We start from the raw sequence: 19,459 nt of genomic DNA on the forward strand, positions 1-19,459 counted from the left end.
TCAACAACACAGACCCCAAAGCAAATCAGGGGGAGAAAAATATATTTATTCACATAGAACAAATCATAGTTGTTATGCTTGAAAGTGGATGTTCGAGGTTTGTTCTTTCATGTTATTGTTGTTTCTCCGCTGAACAAAGAGACAAGATGTAGTTCATACCGACGCCTAGCCTGTGGTTGACCAACTAAAATTCACTATGATAAAATTGGGCCAATGGCCAAATACGAAGTACCCCGTTTCAGGCTTCAATGTATAGCTAGTTTGTACCAATGATAACTCGCCACACGTAGCTATGAGTCCCGAACTGGAACCCCTACACAGATTCTAAACAGATGTTGAACGAAAAAACAACTAGTTCCATTGATCTCTAGTTCTCTGCATTGTGTATTTATCGTTGAATATTCCTCAAGGGCGATAGTAATTTAGGCGGGTTACCTTAGTTTTCTTGTTTACAGGGATAATGATGGACATCTTGAAGCATGTGGGCACCACAGACTGGGACAGGGAGAGGTTTACACTCCAGCCAGCTGGTCTGCACATGCTCCGAGGACGCGGCCGGGGATGCCGTCTGGGCCAGCTGCTCTGTGAGTATTCACATGCTTGAAGGTCCTACTCACGTCAGTCACAGAGATTGAGAGCTCAGTCCTCTACAGCAGCGGGGTGCCTCGTAGAGGGATCAGTGTTGATTGCCTCGAAACAAGCATACAGCAGAGGTTGTTTAGCTTGTCTGGGAGAAAGGCATCTGTGTTTGCAGTGCTACTAGTTATTCCCTTGTAGTCCGTAATGGTTTGTAGTCCTTGCCACATGCTTCTAGCGTCAGAGCCGTCGAAATGCAATCCCTGTACTGTCTTTTTTTCATCTTTTGATTTATTTCTGGAGGTCGTAGCGGGTCTTTTTGTATTCATCCATATTCCCAGAAATCCAATTTGAATGCGTTGGTCCGCGCTCTCAGTTTTGCACGGATGTTGCTATTGACCTACAGTTTCTGTTTGGGATATGTGTGAATAGTCATTGTTGGGATAACATCCTCTACGCATTTCCTGATGAACGCTGTGACTGAGTCTGTAAACTTATTGATGTTATTGTCAGAGGCAACCCAGAACATTTCACAGTCTTTGTAGCATAAATTCTGATTGGTCAGACCAGCGTTTAACAAATCGTACCATGGCTTTCTCCTGCTTGAATTTTCGCTTGTAGACTTGCAGGAGCAGAATGAAGGTGTGGTCTGATTTTCCGAAAGGGGTCGAAGGAAGGCTTTGTATCCATCTCGGAATGGAGAATAACAATTGTCCAACTTATTTTTCCTGCAAGAGGCAAGAGATGTGTTGGTGGATTTTCGGGAGAACTTTCCTTCGATGTATTTTGTTAAAGTCCCCGGCTACAACGAATGTGGCCTCAAGATACGCAGTTTGCTGTTTACAATTTGTTCAAATTCCTGTGTAATTCCTTGAGTGCCAGTATGGTGTCAACTTGGGGGGTGCACAGCCAATTAAAAAACAGCTGTGATCTCTCATTAGATAATCCATCAACATCGTAAACACTAATGCTATTGAAAAATATTGCTCATCGAAATCAAATGTCAATTAAAGCCAATTTGGTACATTTAACGTACAAGAAATATCTACAATTACTATTATCTTCATTTGAAAGAGTTTTGTCACATAACTTTTAACCTTCGGACAACAGTGGAATCAGAGTTACCTCTTGAATGGTTATTTAACACCAGACACTGATTTCCTCCTGAATGTTAGAAAAAGCGGATTCCCAACGATGTTTCACTTTGTCTGTTGTCACCGACTTTCTGTCTGTGTGTGTGTGCGCTGCGGCAGACACGGTAACGTTAAGCTCTTGACAGACGAGCCAGGCGTGGCTGTCAAAGTGACACTGTTTGTGAATGAATGTGTGTGCGTGCGTGCATCAAATGCATGCACTTCTTGATAGTTGTTTGTGTCAGAATAAATTCTACACTGCCATAGCCAATAGTGCAAACCCCTCCAACAGAGACAGGAGTCACCAGTTAAGAGTTCTGCTGCTGCTAATTATCTGATGATAGCCACCCTGACAATCCTCCAAAAGAGGAAAAGCCGGGCGACCGTGTGTTGGTGAGATGGGGGTCAGAGAGGCCCGCTCCAAACAGGAGTTGGCTCAGGTTTAAAACTGCTGTCAGCAGAGCACAGCCTGTCTCTACTACTGAACAGCACCATTCTGAAATAACCCCAACCTCCATATTGAACTGTAAATGCATGGGATCAGTTTGGACGTCAAAGGTGTCAAGTCTTTCACACTTCACATCAGGCACTGCCAGCTCGGATTTTCATCCAACAAAAATCTACATGAAGGGATACAGACACACCAAATAAAAGGACATTATTGACAGTTTGCAATTCTTTCATTCATATCTGAATAAGAAAAATGCGTTTACTTTAACATTGCTCATAATATTTAACAATTTTGTAAAACGTGACAAAACCATTGGTTAATTCCAGACTCATTTGGAGTCTAAAATACCTCTACTTTGAATTCAATGTGGATTTCATTCTGGTGTAATTCACACAGGTTGTCTAAACACTCAAACAGTGGATCAATATGGCCATCGATCTGTGGCATTGAGACTGAGCCAGACGTGTCGAGGGGGCAAGAGATTCTCACTAGCGTTCCCCAGTCTACCGCTGAGGAGCCGCAACACCCCCCCCCCACACACACACACACACACACACACACTCAAAATATAAATAACACCAACCAAACTACAGCACACATATTTCAGTCTCTTTGCTCCTGAGACATTTGTGTCTTTGGAAGTTGGAATGAGCTGTTAGTTTGACTCTATGAGGACATCCATTTCAGTTCTCTGAGTGAATATCAGGCCAGCTAGGCAGTCAGCGTAACATCATCACAGGTCCTCAGACTGAACTGACGCAGTCGATTCCTTTGAATAATTCATCGGGACTGAGTGATAAGATGGCCTCTGATGCAGCTCTGAGACTGAGGGGTAGATTTGAAAAAGTCCAAACTTTAAAAGAACCAGCCCGTGACTGACGGATCAATATTTCAGACAACTCACTCATGATATCACACCACAGAACGAGGAAAGATACAGATACTTGCTTCACTTTAAAACTATTTTCTTACTGTCAATGTGTCATTAGTCATTATTTAATCTCCTATCCTCTATTTTCCCTTTTGTTGAACAATGACTGCTTTAGTATTACATCAAATTAGTGGGCAGGAAATCAAAAAAAAAAATCATTATTGTAAGTTTGGCAAAAAAGTATAATTACAATTGACAAAAAAGAATATCAATCATCGCTTATTTCCATTTCAGAGAGACCAGGCTAGTCAATTCCTCAAAAGGTATTTGGAAGCGTCGAACTAAACAGGCAAAACCGCGGCGACTACAAAATGCCTACCTCCTCCTTAATATGGCATCTTGGAGGTTGGAACGTGATGGGGGGTAGCAATAAGCCAGACGGTGTCTCAGAGGAATAAGAGAGAGCAGATTTAATGTAATCATAAGGGAAGCTCATCTTTCAGGGAACAGTAATAATGAGCAATCAATAAGGGCCCTAACAGAGTTAGAGAGAGTGCCTGACAGCAGCTGTAGGCCTGTTAACAGGCAGCGTCTGCTCTCCCATTACTGGGGTGGGTGCACCGTGACACACACACACACACACACCTCTAGTGACACCCACCAGCAGTGTGTCAGTCTCTATCGATCTCTGGGTTTAATCACATTCACTGTTAATGTATCCAATAGGTGTTAGAGTGGTCTAAGCTGTACTACAGATAAACCCGTATAAAGCGGATATTAGAAACAGACTTTTCTTGTGAGCACCATCAAACATTTGACCAGTATCTCACTTCAAAAAACAAGGACATTGATTTGAATGAGAATGTCTAAAATGGCTTCGCAAGGGTCAAAGTGAAAGAGTGCAATGAAGCTTCACGGTGCTGAGGAGAGGACATCATTAGCTTTGGTGAAAATAACTGACCCAAAATCAGTTGCTATGGGCAACGTCTACCCCCTTCCTCTGGACAACACAGTACTGCAATAAGTCAGTCATCTCCTACCTTACTGTGATCACACTTTCAGACAATCAGTGAGAGAGAGAGAGGGGGAGGCTAACAGAAAGAGAGAGCATGAGAGAGGAAAGTAAAATAAAGGAAAGGAAATGCGACACACCACACTGACACGCTCACTTGACTGACCCTCGAAGACCAGGTACACATTAACCCAATTACAACATGCTAGCCCAGCTAGCCTAGCTCTAATCATTAGCCCAACTACAACAGGTTAGCCCAGCTAGCCTAGCTCTACACATTTGCCCAATTACAACATGATAGCCTAGCTCTACATATTAATCCAATTATAACATGCTAGCCCAGCTAGCCTAGCTCTACACATTAGCCCAATTAAAACATGCTAGCCTAGCTCTACATATTAATCCAATTATAACATGCTAGCCCAGCTAGCCTAGCTCTACACATTAGCCCAATTACAACATGATAGCCATGCTAGCCTAGCTCACACCCAATTACAAATCAAATCAAATGTTATTGGTTGCTAGACATATTTTGCAGATGTTATCGCAGGTGCAGCAAAATGCTCATGCTCCAACAGTGCAATATACGTCACAATACGAAACATTACACAAATATCCCCAAAATAAAAAGAAATTAAGAAAAAGAATGAGCAATGTCAGTCGGGAGTATAAATATATACAGTGTATATGTATATAATGTTGTGTATAGACAGTATGGACAGTATATGAATAGCAAAGGTGTATATGGCAGTAGTTATATAGGATGAGCCTTGACTAGAATACAGTATATAGATATCAAGTGGGTAAAACATTACGTAAACATTATTAAAGTGACCAGTGTTCAATGACCATGTGCATAGGGCAGAGGTCTCTAAGGTGCAGGGTAGAGTACCAAGAGAGCAACGCTCGCTGGATTAGCATGTTGCCCAGCTAGCCTAGCTCACACAGGTACCTGTGTCATGTAATAATCTTCCCAGTGTGAAATAGTTCTCAATCGTTTTGATTGTGTCCTGATTGTGACGTCGTGCTGTAAAATTTCTCCCAGCGCGAAAATGTTCCCAGTTAAATAATTCCATGTGCATCTCTTTATGTGGATGGCTGAGCTCATCTCTTTATGTGGATGGCTGAGCGCATCTCTTAATGTAGATGGCTGAGCTCATCTCTTTATGTGGATGGCTGAGCTCATCTCTTTATGTGGATGGCTGAGCTCATCTCTTTATGTGGATGGCTGAGCTCATCTCTTTATGTGGATGGCTGAGCTCATCTCTTTATGTGGATGGCTGAGCTCATCTCTTTATGTGGATGGCTGAGCTCATCTCTTTATGTGGATGGCTGAGCTCATCTCTTTATGTGGATGGCTGAGCTCATCTCTTTATGTGGATGGCTGAGCTCATCTCTGTATGTGGATGGCTGAGCTCATCTCTGTATGTGGATGGCTGAGCTCATCTCTGTATGTGGATGGCTGAGCTCGTGTGGATGTTTCTCTCACACCCTGCCTCGACCTCGAAAAACTGTTCTGTGTTTGCTTCACACATCTGCCAGTCAATGGTGGCCAGGAGTATTGACTTTGACCAATCAGAAGCTTGTTGAGGCGTGAGGTCAGCATATAAACACCCGGACTCACATGTCAAAGTGCTGAGGGTTGATGAAAGGAGAGATTTTTTGCGATTGCAAAGACTTGGCGCTACGTTTTCGATTGACAGTGCATATATTTGTTTGTTAGTTAGTTAGCTATACAAACAAATTAAAACTGCACATCTCTGAGAACATGTCATCTCGACCAGTTTACAGCTAATTATGCTAGTTAGCTAGCTAAATCAAGGCGAGGAGGAGTGAGAGAAACATATGCACGAACTCAGCCACCCACACCAATGCGCGTGCAATTTCCACTATTTTTTTGCAATTTTCCTCGCAGTGAAAATGTTTCCAACATGACTTCACAATCAGAACGATTGGGAACTATTTCACGCGGGGAAGATTTGTACATGACAACCTGTAGTGAATTACAACATCCTAGCCCAGCTAGACTAGCTCACACAGGTACCTGTAGTGAATTACATATAACATGTAATTCATGTAATTCAATGTAATTCAACATGTAATAAGGCTATGGGCCTTATTATGGGGGTGGGGGCAATTTTGAACTGTGTATTAAATTAGCTATTCAAACATAGTCCTAAATTGACTTCAGCCAAGTAAAATGAGGCTATGAGGCCGTGTCCAACATGGGAATCTGTTAAGATTACTTTTGTTTTCTATCCCACAGCACCACACATCACTGAGCCAGTGTGTGTGTGTGTGTGTGTGCATTAAGCCTGGGTAAACTACGGCCCTCTCTCCCTGGGGAGCACTTACTCACTCCAAGAAAGCAGAGCTGGAGGATGGAGCTAAACAAGGGTTCATTGGCCAAAATATCTCCTCTCTCTCTCCACACACACACACACACACACACACACACACACACACACACACACACACACACACACACACACACACACACACACACACACACACACACACACACACACACACACACACACACACACACACACACACACACACACACACACACACACACTTTCCAGTAAGCAATATCCCCTGAAGCACTCATCCACTGAGAATAGCCAAACAGTGGTGGAGCGAAGAAAAGACAGAGAGAATGAATGGAAAAAGAGATAAGCGAGTCTAGTAGCTGGACTAGGTCCAGGGGAGCAGGGGGACAAACCACAGCCTGCCTCTACGACCACTTCTTACTGCGTCCGTAACATGTCAACCTAATGGCATGGACATGCAGCCAATTGATTTGTAAACCAATAGGCCTGTCCCTCTTGCACATTCAGATTACTTAGTTCACCGGTTCAGCACGGAATGAATAGTCTTCTCCAACACTCACTCTGACCAGAGAGATGGTACTGGGGGGGGGGGGGGGTACATGAGGGTAAAAGGGGAGGGAATATGCATATTTTTATGTTTACAGATTGAGCATGTACATTAATCAGACATAGACGAATGCAAGTACACACAAGTGTGTAGATAACCCATGCAACGTCGAATGAGCCTCATTTTTCTTTTCATCAAAATAATGATTTGACTGCTCACCATATAGCAATCTATATGATATTTGATGGAAGCTAGGGATATTTGACGGTCTGAAAGATATGTTGTGGTCCTCAATGTGAAAAGGGTGGAAAACAACGACCCCGGGACTGAAGTAACGATCATCTCAGGTATATTTACAAGTGATGGAGTGTGGTTGATGACTGATGTGGCCGCACACGGACACTAAGTTCTAAATCTAATATCTATTAAATACAACCGCAAAAGATCCCTGTCTGACCAGCAGCACACAGGACTTCAACTATAGTTGCGAGAGGTGAGAATAACTTCATATTATCCACAGTCCGAGCACATTTCACTCATGTCTGTGTTCAAGTGAATCGCCATGAAAATCCCTTTATCTACAAAGGCGCTGTAGTCCATATTGGACAGCGCTGCTATTATGGTCTGTCGAGGTCCGTCTCCCCCACGCTACGCGGCCCTCTCCTTTTTTCACTAACGTCTCCACACGGACTCCTCTGTCTCACCTTTAAGTGGGGAAACGTTCATTTGAAATGCTTGAAGATATGAGAGAGACTAAGATTGATTGGCCTTAGGTGACCTATAAACTTACTCTCCAATGATTTCACCAGTGAACCCCAAATTACAGTATTGAGGATTAGATGTAGTATTTATCGAGTTAGTCAGGTGTGGCCTAAAAATCAAGAGATCGCAAAACAGATATTTGGTACTGTCATTTCACGCATGTGCGCATGCACGCACACACAATGAAATACTTACCTAAAGATAGCACTCAACTACTATAATCTCCTAATACACGTACATTTTCCCTCATGTTAGGATGATTTCACACCCCTGTAATCGTTAGGGGGAGGGCTGGAGAAATATGGTGTTATGAGCATTGTGCCTGGGAGACCACAATGGGCATACAGATTACAGAAACAAGCCATTTAGCAAGTAGACATCTCAGAGATGAACTCTATCTCAGCTAGGCTATAGCAAGTCAACGGACAGAGCCTTAATTGTGCTAACAGAACACCACATAACCATATTGATAATGATTCTACTGAAATCAGACTACCTTGTGATAAATGTGTAATATCAGGAAATCTACACGTTTAAGGTACAGACGCTAACTGTTTGTCTCGTCTAGACCCTGATCTTACCAATCTTATGTCTGTAACCAACTCAGTATGTAATGTGCTACTAATGAACGAGCAGGCCCATTGGCAGGCAGGCGGGCAGCTCTAATTCTCCTTCACAGGCGATCATGTTGCAGCGGAGAGCCAGATCAATACCATTTGCTCGATACACGGGAGGACTGGAATCTATAAAAGCGCTTTTATTGAGTAATTAAACACCCATTACAGTCCCGGGCAGCCAAACAATAAATTTGATCATCCTCTAAGACGCAGATCCACAGTGGTGATTAATACCCGGGTGAATGCATGACCAGGGTGACATAAAGGCCCTCGACTAGATGACATTATGCTAAGGCCTATAGCCTAGCGAGCTAATACCGTACTGTAAACAGGACTGGATTGCCTTCCAAGGGAGCAGGGATTCTAGTGCTTACAGAACAAATTCAAAGGTGTGGTAATGTACCCAGCTAGCACAGAATATTCCCGTAACATTCCCTAAACGTTCTCCTTTGGTTTTCCTACAATGTTCTTGGAACCAAAATGTGTTAGCTGGGTAGTACCTTCTAAAGGTTGTTACAAATATTCTGCTATTAGAATTATCAGAGGAGAATGCTTGGGAAAGGTGTTCTGTAGCAAATAACTGGGTTACATTGTAAAAGTCATGAAAAGAGAGGGATAACTGACATTGGCACAGGACAAATATGGGTCAGTTGAAATGTTGCTGTATCACTAGCTTCAATAAAACCCATTTTGGAACAGGAAACAGTAAATCAACCTTTGCTTACTTAACAATACGTTGTGAATTTAATGTGGTGCTTGGAAGATAAACCATAAAATTATCACCGATAGCCATCTCTAAATTGACAAATATGTTTGACCCTAAGATAAATTTGCAGTTACGAGTTAGTGATGGGGGGGGGGGAAACGATAGTTACTGTAGGTATCGGTATATTATTTTGGACGATATTTCGTGTCGTGTCGTTTTGACAATATTGCAATATTATTTTTGCGCTAGTTGGCTGTACCTTAACTACAACACATTTTTTCCTTTATAGCTTGTTCATATTCTTTCCATCTTCGAATAGCAATACATCGACACCTAAGTATGGTGATAATATTGTACCGTGAGGTCCCTGCCAATTACCAGTCCTATCTACTACCACTTTAAAAATACTCACACTCCTTTTCATAATATTGCAAAAATGATTTTATTCCGTTCATACGGCCCACCGCAGTTCTTTTTAAAAACTTTTTTAAGGACCCATGCTTTTTACACTTTCACAACTCGCCAAAATACCCACAATGTCGCCCTTGTTGGAGAGCGTTTAGCCTTGTTGCGCCAACAATATGGCGTCTGGGTAATTCTTCTTAAATATGAATGGTCCATTCAGTCTGCTCAATGGACTCTTCTGGCAAACCCCCCCCTTTTCTTTTCTGACAACAATATTCAGCGCAGCGCTCTTGGCAGTTGCCAAAGTAACAAAAGAGGAACTCGAATACGTCGCTGACGGTTTCAAAAGCATTAAGCCTTCAGTGAAATGCCTAGTTCCTGGCGAAAGCAAAGTGATTTGACAACAATGGACAAATCATACAGTGGTTTATGAGCTTTGAGGAACACAATGGCAGTCTTTTTTCCAAAGCACACATTAGTAATCATGTCATTGAGCCCCCCCAGGGTTCTCATTGGCCCGGAGGAGTGTGGGGAACAGGATTAATGTGTCCACCGGGTGGAGGGTGGAAGTTGGCCAAGTCTGTCAATTCAACACTCTAAATGTGATGAGGTTCTTTTGCCACACACACTCTAAGAACAGAAACACATACAGGAGGAACACACTGATTTTTGCATGTTTCCCATCTAATAAGACTAAAACAAGCGAGTGACGAGTTAAAAGTAGAAGAGGATATATCTACTACATGTCAAACAAAACCGGTTTAAAATAATGGAAGCAATTGAATCGGTTGTCTAAAAAAAAAGATTCTGCCTCTTTGACGCAAAACAACTCCCACGACTGATGCACACCCACTCAAAAGTCAATACCACACGTGTATCTGCCTATATGGATAATGTATGAAACTAGGTTGAGGAGCTCGGAGCTGCATCTCATTACCCAGCGCATACAGTACCATCCTACATTATCCTTGCAGCCAAACCCTGCACCTAACACAAAACACACAAAAACGGATAGAGACTAACACACAAATAGGCACGCACACCCACAAAGATACAAACATGCTTGCATACACATTGCCACACACAGACACACACCCTTCTCCACAGGTCCCCCGCAGATCAACCTGATTATGCACACGCTTCTGCTGGACGCGGCACTTTACAAAACACTTTTCTCCTCCGTCCTCGCTGTCTGATTCTCACCATTCCCTCCCGGAGACAGGCCACAGGCTGCCGTGCTGGCCGTGCCGCACACACACACACACAACACACCCAGCCCAGCCACTCAAGGTCCTTTGTGCCACCCCCTGGCAACCTGCCAAGCTGTCACACACACACACACACACACACAGCTCTGCGGAGAGAGGGGCTGGGTGAATGAAAATGCCAGACAGGGACTTACTTGACCGTGGCTGACAAGAGAAAGAGAGAGAGAGAGAAATTGCGCGATTCTCCAATGATGGTCTGCCTAATCAAGCTGTACACCAGCCGAGACGCACAGAGTAAGATATAAGATCAGATCACAGGCAGAAGAGAGATGAGAGATGACTCAATTCCCCCTCTCTCTCTCTCTCTCTCTCTCTGCTGCTGTCTTTCTCTCTCCCCCCAGCAGCCCTGAAAAAAGCAGTCATCGTTTAATAACTGGTTCCCTCATCAGGCAAATGAACGCGAGGCCGCTTCGCATATCAATGCACCGTTTAACTCAGATGTCCATATCAATAACTTAATTAGAATTGCAGAAGGTCTCATTTGAAAATACAATGTACAGGATAAGCCGTGGTCTATTGTGGATCTAACGAAGCCGAATATCCGGTAGCGGGACGTTGGCTTTAATAAGTCTTTAGCATATTTAACTTTTCCCATCATCTCGGTAGAATGTGTTAATATCTAAGAGAGAATCTTAGCGATGGGTAGTATGGAGAGATTGAGCAGGAGAGAAGGCACGCGGGGTGAGAAATTACTGATTAAAATTCCAAATGTGCAGTGAAAAAAAGCGAGGGGGGAAAAATCCATAGCTTCGATTTGATTAAACCTATGAAAATGGTGCATTACATCAAAAAACAGGTGAACTTCAAACACTTTGAGCACTTGCCATGCACAGGGAAGATATTCTTTTAATTCCTGTATTCACACCAAGGTGAATTCAGCTGAACTCTGGATGAAGAAACAGTGTGATGTTCCCGAGATGTGTGCTGTCTGTCTCAGTGTTCACAGACGAGTATAGTTGCATGATGGGTAAAGTGTTTTAAACGGTAGATGGTCACTAGTGGACTGTTGTCTGACACTGCTTCTCCTTCCAGGCCCCACACTGATTCCTTTACTTGTCTACTAATTTACGACCACAAAGCTCAACACACAGCTGAACTCTCACACTTGTCTTTCTGCACCATACACAATTACAATGTCAGGAAAAAAAACTCCCCGAAACACACTTGTAATGGATCCACCACCATGCGAACATGTTGAATGTATTTTACGTTAAAAAAAAAAATTACAATAGATTTTACAATAATGGGGCCCACTCAAAATAGCATACTCAAAATACTAAATGAATACAAAGTGCTGACTATCGTCACCATAATGAAAACATCCATACATACAAAAAAGACATCCCTCCCCTTATTACTGGGTATATGGTGATACCTAAAGTACTGTGCCTTCAGAAAGTATTCATACCTCTTGACTTATTCCACATTCTGTTGTGTAACAGCTTGAATTCAAAATGTATTACATGTATTTATTTTAATTTATACACAATACCCCATAATGACAAAGTGAAAACATGTTTAGACATTTTTTGCAAATGTATTGAAAATTAAATTAAATAAAAGTCTGATTTACATAAGTATTCACACCCCTGAGTCAATACTTTGTATAAGCACCTGCAAAGATTGCAGTTGTGAATCTTTATAGTTAAGTCTAAGAGCTTTGCACACCTGGATTGTGCAGCATTTGCCCATTATTCTTTTCAAAATGATTCAAGCTCTGTCAAATTGGTTGTTGGTCATTGCTAGACAACCATTTTTAGGTCTTGCCATTGATTGTCAAGTAGATTTAAGTCAGAACTGTAACTTGGGCACTCAGGAACCAGGTTTTCCTCTAGGACTCTAGGTATGCCTGTACTTATCTCCATTCCATTTATTTTTTATCCTGAAAAACTCCACAGTCCTTAACGATTATACAAGCATACCCATAACATGATGCAGCCACCACTATGCTTGAAAATATGGAGAGTGTACTCAGTAATGTGTTGTATTAACACAAAAAATTAATTGCTTTGCCACATTATTTTGCAGCATTACTTTTAGAGCCTTATTGCAAACAGGATGCATGTTTTGGAATATTTTTATTCTGCACACGCTTCCTTCTTTTCACTCTGTCTTTCAATTAGGTTGGGGTTGTTGAGTAAATACAATGTTGTTGATCCATCCTTAGTTTTCACCTATAACAGCCATTCAACTCTGTAACTATTTTAAAATCACCATTGGCCTCATGGTGAAATTCCTGAGCAGTTTCTTTCCTCTCCGGCAACTGAGTTTGGAAGGACAGCTGTATCTTTGTAGTGACTGGGTATATTGATTAGAAGTCAAGCAATTATTCGGAATGGCCGATTAATTAGGGACGATTTCAAATCTTCATAACAATCGTAATCAGCATTTTTGGACGCCGATTATAGACGATTTTATTGCAATCCACGAGGAGACTGCGTGGCAGGCGGACCACCTGTTACACGAGTGCAGGCAGCAAGGAGCCATGGTAAGTTGCTAGCTAGCATTAAAGTTATCTTATAAAAACAATCAATCTTAACATAATCACTAGTTAACTACACATGGTTGATGATATTACTAGTTTAACTAGCTTTTCCTGCGTTGCATATAATCAATGCCTTGCCTGAAATTGTGTCACTTCTCTTGCGTTCAGTGTAAGCAGAGTCAGGGTATATGCAGCAGTTTGGGTCACCTGGCTCGTTGCAAACTGTGTGAAGACTATTTCTTCCTAACAAAGACCGTAATTAATTTGCCCGAATTTTACATAATTATGACATAAAATTGAAGGTTGTGCAATGTAACAGCAATATTTAGACTTAGGGTTGCCACCCATTCGATAAAATACGGAACGGTTCTGTATTTCACTGAAAAGATAAAAGTTTTGTTTTCGAAATGATAGTTTCCAGATTTCATATGTTCTCATGTTCTGAGACAGGGGACTTAAACGTTAGCTTTTTTACATGGCACATTTTGCACTTTTACTTTCTTCTCCAACACTGTGTTTTTGCATTATTTAAACCAAATTGAACATGTTTCATTATTTATTTGAGACTAAATTGATTTTATTGATGTATTATATTAAGTTAAAATATAAGTGTTCATTATTCATTCCGTAGTGTTGTAATTGTCATTATTACAAAAATATATATTTTTGGTCCTCCAATAATCGGTATCGGCGTTGAAAAACCATAATAGGTCAACCTATAATATTGATACACCCTCCAAAGTGTGTATCAAATGTCTGCTTGTTTTATTATGTGACTTCTTAAGCACATTTCTACTCCTGTACTTATTTAGGCTTGCCGTAGCAAAGGGGTTGAATACTTATTGACAAGGCATTTCAGCTTTTCATTTTTTATTAATTTGTAAAAATGTCAGAAAACATAATTCCTCTTTGACATTATGGGGTAGAAAAAGTAAAGGGGTGTGAATACTTTCTGAAGGCAATGTATATCTGCTCTTAGCCCAGATACAGTAAAAGTTTTACTGCGCTAAACCAGATACTGTACATCAGGAGACCTCTTTCTCTCCTAAACCCCCACAAGACACAGGGCTGTCAGCACTCAGAATGATAACAGCATGATGACAGTCTGAGGGAGGGGAAGAACAAACAGATCACTGTTCAAATGGCTAGAGGAAGGATTTAGGCGTTTGTCTCTGGGACTATCATACTTTCCAAAAGAATGCCTTTGCCCATACACTGTCAGTCAGAGGAACACCAAACACACAAAAAAAACATCTAAACAGACAGCCAGAGCTGACAGACTGATCCAAAAGAAATGAAGGAGGAGGAAGAGGAGGAGGGGGTGGAGGAGGAGAGCGAGGAGGGGCAGGCTGGATGTCAAGGATTTACAGATTGGCGGCCGTTCATCTTTGCAGCAGCAGAACGAACGCTCCTTCGTCTCACAGACAGTGTAGCAACAGACAGCTGCCTCCCGTTTCCAGCGCTGTGTGCCTCTCTAACTTAGATCACTGAGAGAGTTGTCAACACACACAGAGAGACACGCACAAAGACAACATAGCCAGCTGCCACAAGTCCAGGGACTAGTTTTTGGGGACAGAGAGCGAGAGAGAGCGCGCGAGAGAGAGAGAGGGGGATTTGCAGGAGCCAGGCTCCCTTGGGGTCATTCCTCGCTCGCTGAAACGGGGAGAGCACAAAAGACAACACTTAACATATTTGCTAAAAGATGACAACCCTGCCTAGATCTCATTTGAAGCCGGCCTTTGTTAGGAGCGGCAGACGAGAGAAGTCCACTGATATTTGCGAGAGAGAGAGAGCGTCTGACAAGTGTCTCTTTCTTTAACATTACAAGGAATCCATCTACATACATCTTCCACAGCAGTAATTCCCCAGGGTGCAGTATATGCAAGGGAGTCATTTTGGAACGTTAATAAGAGAGAGGGCTTCTTTAATGGTAAACATTACAGACGTTTTGAAACTGTCAGGCTAATTCCTGTCTTTAGTCCCACAGGGAATAGTCCAGCTAGCCTTAACGCCAAACCGCTCTCTGTATTCACTCTGAGTCAGAGAGAAAATCACTAGCTTGATAAACAAAGTAATCGAGAGGAGACTGTTGTATATTAGTGTCTCTGTTTGCGAAGACCGTTTTCTTTAACCCTCTCTAATATCTCTACTATCCCCTTCATTATCTCTTTGAGCAACTATTACGACGCTTCTGACAAAGACATAAAATGAGGCATTACGTACACAATGAGGGGAATCATTTGTGCTGTCAGTTTCAGTTTCTAATATAGTAGGGATGTGTAGTGGATAGTGAACTTTAGTGTTTAGATCTTTAGTACAAGATTATAATACTATGTGAAAGTGAATGCACACACACACACACAACACACCTACACACACTCCACCCCCCGTCCCACACACACACACAACACACACTCCACCCCCCCGTCCCACACACACGACTCTCATTACATCAGCAACAGCCAGTATAAATGACACGAGGTATAAGTCCCTCTCTGTGCCTGTAGCCTCCACAACTTCCCTCACTCTATCAATTTATCAGGAGAACCACCGGGTAGAAACACACGGCTAGGGGACTGCTCAGTGCATACCAACTATCCATCACCACACTAAACAGCGTAGAATGTCAACTTCTTTATTTAGGAAATAACCAAATTAAATCCAGTAAATATCAGTACAGATAGTTGGGCTGATATTTAAAAAATGAATAAATAGTGTTTAATGTTCACACGGGCTTTTGCCTTGACTTATGCGACAAGAGACCACTCATCTGTAGGGGCCCAAACTGAGATATTTGGATTTGCAAACAGGCTCCATGATGTGCGTAATAGAATCGAAAACAGAATACAGATGTGCTGTATATATCAAGCAAAATACATTTGAGAACGAATCAAGCAACAGCATTACAGCAAGGGGACATTTTTGCAATGCAACGGAAGATCTTATTCTGAAACAGTCTTCATCTTTATTCCAGAGAAGTTCTTGGCTGCGTTGGCCTGCACTATAACAAGCTGCATTATGTGGGCTAATCTAATGAAAACAAATCTATTCTATCATTCAGCAAATATACAGTGGATTTACATGAAATGAATGAATTAGTAAAGTAAGGGGGTGGAAAATGACAGTCAACCAACATATGTGACTAACTACACCCCGAACTGTGATACGTTTCTAAGAGAGAGCGAGAGAGAGAGAGAGAGAGCGAGAGAGAGAGAGAGAGAGAGAGAGAGAGAGAGAGAGAGAGAGAGAGAGAGAGAGAGAGAGAGAGAGAGGCTAATATTAACATTCATCTCTATACTAACGTATAAAACAACAAGTGAAAACATAGTGGCAAAATTAACATGACAAATGAACAAAATGTTGATGTTGAAGAAAGTAGGCTGAGTCCTATTTGTTATTTCTAGGTAGCTTAACTTGAACATACAGAGAAATACAAATTAGACTTGGGGCATAATATTCTATCTGGCCTACCTTGCGATGAATGTTACACTACATTACATAAAGAACAAACACTCTTTTTTTTGTGACTTCGTAAAAGTTCATTCTTGTCCCTTTTGAATTGCACACCTCACATAATAGTTTGCACGATGCATACGGATCAGCGCCACAAAGCCAGTCCAGAAATGGGATAGGCCTAAATCTATGTTCACATATTCAGGATGAAGTCGAATTATTGTCATGCTCATTCAGGATATTTTGGTTTTGATGCAAAATATCTCAATATTCTTTTATCAATTTTAAATATGTGTCTAATAACCTAACTAGGCTATATATATTTCAGTGTTCAATGTTGATAAAATGCTAATGGTGACAAAGATGGCCTCTTAATGTGCTATTAATAGCTGCTTAATTACAGCTGTTTGCCATTTCTGATGAGGTTAATAATCAATTACTATCTACAATTCTGATTTGTTATGGGAGGCTTCTGGTATAAGATAAACATTATATTAAAACAAATTACTGATATATTACTGATATATTTTGATTACAATACAGTTTGTTTGCCACACCTGGAACTAACAAAAGTTAACCTTGCAATCTATTCTCCTAATATTTTGATTATACTCATTTACTAGTAGTATATCCGTAATAACAACGTTTGAAGATTAGTATAACACGTTTACCGGTATATTCGTCATAATTTAAGCAGACTAATATATTCTGAATATAGCCTACATAACAAGTGGACCTGGGACACATTCCCGTTAGCCTACTATTGCCCAAGCTCAGCGCGTGAAAGGGGTTCTGGGTGCAGCAATTCCCGAAAACATATCGGCATCATAATGATGTGCATTCAAAGCCAGCACAGACAAACGCCAAGGGTCCGTTTGCATTCACGGCGACCATCTGATGCGAGAAATATTATATTATGTATACTATAGTAATCATTTGTTTTCCGAGAGTGGCAACAATTCGGCCTAGACAGAGTATGATATTTTTTTTTAATTGTCTTAATTTGGACACAAGCCTGAGGATGATAGCATGGGACAATCAACATGTAGGCCTTCATTGCTAAACTCTCACAAAACAATGTGCACGCATGCAACATATCTCATCATACATACATCAGTCATATTTCCTGTCATTATTTTAAAGAAACGGACACAAAACGCATGCTTGGAAACAAGCACGGTCAAAACAACCACAATTTAAAAAATAAAATAACAACAGTTAATCAAATGAAAGATTGGGAAAAAAATAACCTACCATAGACGCTGCTGCTACTGATCATTTCTTGCTGCGAATAACGGGGAAGAAGAGGGGAGAGCATTGGAATTGGAATTTGGACGAGGAGGAATTCCAAAGGTTGTTTTACATAAGAACCACTACTCTCCACTCGCACATTTCAGTTTAACGTGAGTCGTTCTAGTCACGGCTACTAAATACCCATCGAACCTACACGCATACTAGTACAAGGAAAGTGGACCCTGTCGGCAAAACGCAGTTGGATAGCGCTGTAGAGGCGGGAGCGAAACATATGATGGTGCAGCCACTTGGTTCACACCAGATCATTTCCGCATTGATTGCTGTATTATGTTATCGAGAAAGTTACATGTGGTGATACCGCTCTCGCATAATAAAAATACACCAGCTCTAGCATAGGCTACTCTCGTGCTTTAACAATAGATGGTGTGTCACAAAGACTGTGACATTGCATGCGCTGATGCGAAAGATATGATGCATAGGGATACTTGTTGTAATCACCGTATGCATGTATAAAAGTTGGCTACTTTAAAACTATTCAAATATCGGTCCAGCACCCCCCCCCACACACAAGCACTGTCATTCGAACCGAGCAATAGCAATTGGATCGCCTACGTAAGAACACAACATACCCATGCGGTTTTAAGTGACACTAATCCAAAACGTAAATGCGCTACTTTACGATCCTAAAACGAACAAACTCGTTGATAAATGCATTGCAAAAGCAATAAAACTTGTTTTTAACAGTGAATGCTTAAATCCCGTTTGATTCATTGCGTCTCGGAGGGTGGTGGTGTCTTTACGGATAAAGCGCTTGGGTTCCCTGCTAAGGCAAGACTCGCCTAATATCGGCTACTTTAATTGCGGACATCTCGAATCCAGTTCTGGAAAGGCTTACCTGTATGTGCGACAGGTCGACCTCTGGGGTTAGAGCAACATCGATCCACGGTAGAGCTTGCTGATGAATGACTTGCGGTGGGTTAAGCGAGGCTGCGTGGGATTTAAAACCATTCCAAGTTAGCGCAGGCAACAATGACCACAGCCACTGCCATGTTGGAATTTCAAACCCTAAAACAGCTGCTTCGGAGACTGACCAATATGCCTCACAATGCGCATGCGTCTCGCTGTAAAGACCAGAAATTCAAAGTCCCGCGTAAAGGGGTAATTATGCAAGGTTTTTATCTTGTTATACCAACAGACATCGAGGCAACATTGTATTGGGAAATAAGCAGAAGCTCGTGATTGTGTTCAAGTAAAAGCTACAGCAGACTATTGTAGGCTATGAGATTGGATCTGTCTAAACAGATACTTTTAATCTATGGATTATTTGTAAATGCGTGCTGATCATTTTTTTAAACAATTGCAAATAAGAAATCAATAACCATTGTCCCATATTTAGAGAACAATCTGGGAATGTAGCCTATTGTGTGATTGCTGTGTGACACACGCACGCACACACAGACACACGCACTCATTTCACTAGTCCTAGTTCTGTATTTCCCAATGATAATTATAGCACCAATGTCGAATTATCTATCTGAGTCCTAATTAGAGCTGAACTGTCCCAGTTAACACACTATCAGAGCATC

At 41.6% G+C, this 19,459-nt stretch overlaps 1 pseudogene; it reads right to left on the minus strand.

Annotated features, from left to right (window-relative positions):
- Positions 1 to 18,939, minus strand: part of LOC129859671 (fidgetin-like) — a 37,241-nt pseudogene extending 18,302 nt beyond the window's left edge.
- Between the last annotated feature and the right edge of the window lie 520 nt (positions 18,940 to 19,459).

The sequence above is a fragment of the Salvelinus fontinalis genome, chromosome 7, assembly GCF_029448725.1.
Source record: "Salvelinus fontinalis isolate EN_2023a chromosome 7, ASM2944872v1, whole genome shotgun sequence".
Classification (NCBI taxonomy): domain Eukaryota; kingdom Metazoa; phylum Chordata; class Actinopteri; order Salmoniformes; family Salmonidae; genus Salvelinus; species Salvelinus fontinalis.